This window comes from Aegilops tauschii, chromosome 4 (assembly GCF_002575655.3).
Source record: "Aegilops tauschii subsp. strangulata cultivar AL8/78 chromosome 4, Aet v6.0, whole genome shotgun sequence".
NCBI lineage: Eukaryota > Viridiplantae > Streptophyta > Magnoliopsida > Poales > Poaceae > Aegilops > Aegilops tauschii.
In genome coordinates, this window is record NC_053038.3 from 465,867,055 (window position 1) to 465,872,891 (window position 5,837).

General features: G+C 46.9%; 1 long non-coding RNA gene across 1 annotated transcript; it reads right to left on the reverse strand.

Moving 5' to 3' along the window:
* Positions 1 to 420: 420 nt before the first annotated feature.
* On the reverse strand, positions 421 to 1,355 carry LOC120962588 (uncharacterized). The gene is made up of 3 exons (XR_005753319.2): positions 1,173 to 1,355; positions 790 to 1,088; positions 421 to 700 (listed from the first exon to the last, which is right to left on the reverse strand). It is a non-coding gene; the product is annotated as an uncharacterized lncRNA (long non-coding RNA).
* Positions 1,356 to 5,837: the final 4,482 nt, after the last annotated feature.

The following is a 5,837-nucleotide window of genomic DNA, read 5'->3' on the forward strand; positions in this document are numbered from 1 at the left end:
GCCTCCCCGTCGGCATACCTGCGCACCAGGAGCAGCCCAAGTGGCCTCCACATGTCAGCTGTGCCGACGGCTAAGCCGTCGGCGTAGATCCACATCTATGCCGACGGCACCTACGTGTCAGCTTTGCCCGGTGGCAGCCACGTGCCCCCTGTGCCGACGGTAAGGCCGTCGGCGTATGTTTAAATATATGCTGACGGCCTTGCCGTACCCTATGCCGATGGCAAGGCCGTCGGCATAGTTTCTTTCTAATTTTTTTTCCTTTTCTCTGTTTTAATTCAATTCAATTCAATTCAATTCAAATAGACATCAGATATATATGATGAAATACACATATAGCACATCACCAACATCCTCACAACCAACATCACAAGAACATAAATATCATCACAAACATAAGCATCATCGCAAACAACATAAGCATCATCACAAACAACATAAGCATCTAAAGAAGCACAAGTCATCTAAAGGAGCATAAAAGAGCACAAGTCATCTAAAGACCCACATGCTTAAGCGCCAGGACGTCCACCAGCACCGCCAAGTTCATTACAGCCAAGTCCGCCAAAGCCCAGGTCGTCACTGCTAGCGATAGCGCTACCGCTACCGCCACCGCCACCTCCTCGATAGTCAGAGTGACCGGGATCTGTGACTCAGGAGTGATGCCAAGACCGGAACCACCACCAACGGACGATCCACCGGTTCCCTGGATGTTTGAAAAGAGATGTTAAGGGGATATATGATTGTGTTGAATAAATGGTAAGCGGTGGTTGAATAGTTTGGGGATGTACTAACCACCGTAGTCACCAGGTGCTGTGCCAGAAATTCCTCAAAGGTAAGTAGCACTGGTTGTGGTCCAGCAGGTGGTGGTGGTGGTTCCATTACAGGAAGCATGTCGTCCGCCATGCACTCAACAACGTGTTGCATGTTAATTGACCAAGCAAACACGAATGTTAGAAGAAATGAAAGTGCAAATATGGAAGTGAAATGAAAGGAGCTAAACTAAACGTCATCATGTGAGTGCTGTGCGCCGTGACTGCTAAAACTCTCGCGCTCGACGCCATGGTCCCCTGGTGTGTGTACTCCATGTAGGCCTACAGTATGACATGATGGAACTAATAAAACATCTCAATGCGGAAAATAAAGTGAGCAATAATGGAAGATAAGAGGGAAAATACTTACAGAGTGCCGCTCAGCTAGGAGGGAGTGTGACTGTGCACTGTTGGTGCTCGTGCGCTGACTCACGCTCGGTTCGGTAGCTCAGACCTGTGTGTAGTAGATAGAAGGAGTGACCACAGCATCCAGAACCGGCTGCCGACAATGAGCCTTCGAACCCATGGCCACCACCACCCGGTCGTCCAGAGCCGCCTTCATGGGGTGAGGTTGTTGGAAATATGCCCTAGAGGCAATAATAAATGGTTATTACTATATTTCTTTGTTCATGGTAATTGTCTATTATTCATGCTATAATTGTATTGTCCGGAAATCGTAATACATGTGTGAATACATAGACCACAACCTGTCCCTAGTAAGCCTCTAGTTGACTAGCTCGTTGATCAACAGATAGTCATGGTTTCCTGACTATGGACATTGGATGTCATTGATAACGGGATCACATCATTAGGAGAATGATGTGATGGACAAGACCCAATCCTAAGCATAGCATAAAAGATCGTGTAGTTTCGTTTGCTAGAGCTTTTCCAATGTCAAGTATCTTTTCCTTAGACCATGAGATCGTGCAACTCCCGGATACCGTAGGAGTGCTTTGGGTGTGCCAAACGTCACAACGTAACTGGGTGACTATAAAGGTGCACTACGGGTATCTCCGAAAGTGTCTGTTGGGTTGGCACGGATCGAGACTGGGATTTGTCACTCCGTGTGACGGAGAGGTATCTCTGGGCCCACTCGGTAATGCATCATCATAATGAGCTCAATGTGACTAAGGAGTTAGTCACGGGATCATGCATTGCGGTACGAGTAAAGAGACTTGCCGGTAACGAGATTGAACAAGGTATTGGGATACCGACGATCGAATCTCGGGCAAGTAACATACCGTTTGACAAAGGGAATTGCATACGGATTGATTGAATCCTCGACACCGTGGTTCATCCGATGAGATCATCATGGAACATGTGGGAGCCAACATGGGTATCCAGATCCCGCTGTTGGTTATTGACCGGAGAGGCGTCTCGGTCATGTCTGCATGTCTCCCGAACCCGTAGGGTCTACACACTTAAGGTCCGGTGACGCTAGGGTTGTAGAGATATATGTATGCGGAAACCCGAAAGTTGTTCGGAGTCCCGGATGATATCCCGAACGTCACGAGAGGTTCCGGAATGGTCCGGAGGTGAAGAATTATATATAGGAAGTCCAGTTTCGGCCACCGGGAAAGTTTCGGGGGTTACCGGTATTGTACCGGGACCACCGGAAGGGTCCCGGAGGTCCACCGGGTGGGGCCACCTATCCCGGAGGGCCCCGTGGGCTGAAAGTGGAAGGGAACCAGCCCTTAGTGGGCTGGGGCGCCCCCCTTGGGCCTCCCCCCATGCGCCTAGGGTTGGGAACCCTAGGGGGGAGCTTTCCCCTTGCCTTGGGGGGCAAGGCACCCCCTTCCCCCCACTTGGCCGCCGCCCCCCTTGGAGATCTGATCTCCCAAGGGCTGGCGCCCCCCCAGGGGTCCTATAAATAGTGGGGGGAGGGAGGGCAGCAAGCTACAGCCTTGGGCGCCTCCCTCCTCCCCTGCAACACCTCTCTCTCTCTCTCTCGCAGAAGCTTGGCGAAGCCCTGCCGGAGACCCGCTACATCCACCACCACGGCGTCGTGCTGCTGGATCTCCATCAACCTCTCCTTCCCCCTTGCTGGATCAAGAAGGAGGAGACGTCGCTGCACCGTACGTGTGTTGAACGCGGAGGTGCCGTCCGTTCGGCACTCGGTCATCGGTGATTTGGATCACGGCGAGTACGACTCCGTCATCCACGTTCATTGGAACGCTTCCGCTCGCGATCTACAAGGGTATGTAGATGCACTCCTTTCCCCTCGTTGCTAGTAGGCTCCATAGATGCATCTTGGTGAGCGTAGGAAAATTTTAAATTATGCTACGATTCCCAACAGTGGCATCATGAGCCAGGTCTATGCGTAGTTACTATGCACGAGTAGAACACAAAGCAGTTGTGGGCGTTGAGTTTGCCAATTCTTCTTGCCGCTACTAGTCTTTTCTTGTTTCGGCGGCATTGTAGGATGAAGCGGCCCGCACCGACCTTACACGTACACTTACGTGAGAGAGGTTCCACTGACTGACATGCACAAGTTGCATAAGGTGGCTAGCGGGTGTCTGTCTCTCCTACTTTAGTCGGAACGGATTCGATGAAAAGGGTCCTTATGAAGGGTAAATAGAAATTGGCAAATCACGTTGTGGTCATACGTAGGTAAGAAACGTTCTTGCTAGAAACCTACAAACCACGTAAAAACTTGCAACAACAATTAGAGGACGTCTAACTTGTTTTTGCAGCAAGTGCTATGTGATGTGATATGGCCAGAAGATGTGATGAATGATATATGTGATGTATGAGATTGATCATATTCTTGTAATAGGAATCACGACTTGCATGTCGATGAGTATGACAACCGACAGGAGCCATAGGAGTTGTCTTTATTATTTTGCATGACCTGCGTGTCATTGAATAACGCCATGTAAATTACTTTACTTTGTTGCTAAACGCATTAGCCATAGAAGTAGAAGTAATCATTGGCATGACGACTTCATGAAGACACAATGATGGAGATCATGATGATGGAGATCATGGTGTCATGCCGGTGACGAAGATGATCATGGTGCCCCGAAGATGGAGATCAAAGGAGCATGATGATATTGGCCATATCATGTCACTATTTGATTGCATGTTTTTGCATCTTATTTGCTTAGAACGACGGTAGTAAGTAAGATGATCCCTTATAATAATTTCAAGAAAGTGTTCACCCTAACTGTGCACCGTTGCGAAGGTTCGTTGTTTCGAAGCACCACGTGATGATCGGGTGTGATAGATTCTAACGTTCGAATACAACGGGTGTTGACGAGCCTAGCATGTACAGACATGGCCTCGGAACACACGCAATACACTTAGGTTGACTTGACGAGCCTAGCATGTACAGACATGGCCTCGGAACACGGAGGACCGAAAGGTCGAGCATGAGTCGTATAGAAGATACGATCAACATGGAGATGTTCACCGATCTTGACTAGTCCGTCTCACGTGATGATCGGACACGGCCTAGTTAAACTCGGATCATGTTTCACTTAGATGACTAGAGGGATGTCTATTTGAGTGGGAGTTCATAATCAGATGAACTTCATTATCATGAACATAGTCAAATAGGTATTTGCAAATTATGTCATAGCTTGCGCTTTAGTTCTACTGGTTAAGATATGTTCCTAGAGAAAATTTAGTTGAAAGTTGGTAGTAGCAATTATGCGGACTGGGTCCGTAAACTGAGGATTGTCCTCATTGCTGCACAGAAGGCTTATGTCCTTAATGCACTGCTCGGTGTGCTGAACCTCAGCGTCGTCTGTAGATGTTACGAAACATCTGACATACACGTTTTGATGACTACGTGATAGTTCAGTGCGGTTTAGAATTGTGGCACCAAAGACATTTTTGAAACATCGCAGAACATGTGAGATGTTCCGAAGACTGAAATTGGGATTTCAGACTAGTGCCCACGTCAAGAGGTATGAGACCTCTGACAAGTTTCTTATGCCTGCAAACTAAGGGAGAAAAGCTCAATCATTGAGCGTGTGCTCAGATTGTCTGAGTGCCACAATCGCTTGAATCGAGTGGGAGTTAATCTCCCAGATGAGATAGTGATAGTTCTCCATAGTCACTGCCACCAAGCTAGTAGAGCTTCGTGATGAACTATAACATATCAAGGATAATTATGATGATCCTTGAGCTATTCGCGATGTTTGACACCGCGAGAGTAGAAATCAAGAAGGAGCATCAATTGTTGATGGTTAGTAAAACCACTAGTTTAAGAAGGGCAAGGGCAAAAGGGATACTTCATGAAACAGCAAGTCGTTTGCTGCTCTAGTGAAGAATCCCAAGGTTGAACCCAAACCGGAGACTAAGTGCTTCTGTAATGAGAGGAACGGTCACTGAAGCAGTACTACCCTAGATACTTGGTAGATGAGAAGGCAGGCAAGGTCGACAGAAGTATATTGGATATACGTTATATGAATGTGTACTTTACTAGTACTCCTAGCAGCACCAGGGTATTAGATACTGGTTCGGTTGCTAAGTGTTAGTAACTCGAAATAAAAGCTGCGGAATAAATGGAGACTAGCTAAAGGTGAGATTATGATATGTGTTGGAAGTGTTTCCAAGGTTGATGTGATCAAGCATCGCATGCTCCCTCTACCATCGAGATTTGGCGTTTGCGTTGAACATGATTGGATTATGTTTACCGCAAAACGGTTATTCATTTAAGGAGAATAATGGTTACTCTGTTTATTTGAATAATACCTTCAATGGTCTTGCACCTAAAATGAATCTCGATCGTAGTGATACACATGTTCATGCCAAAAAGATATAAGATAGTAATGATAGTACCACATACTTGTGGCACTGCCACTTGAGTCATATTGGTGTAGAACGCATGAAGAAGCTCCATGTAGGTGGATCTTTGGACTCACTCATTTTTGAAAAGATTGAGACATGCGAACCATGTCTATTGGTATATATGCATGAAGAAACTCCATACAAATGGATCGTTTGGACTCACTTGATTATGAATCACTTGAGACATGCAAATCATACCACATGGGCAAAATGACTGAAAGTCCTTGTTTTCAG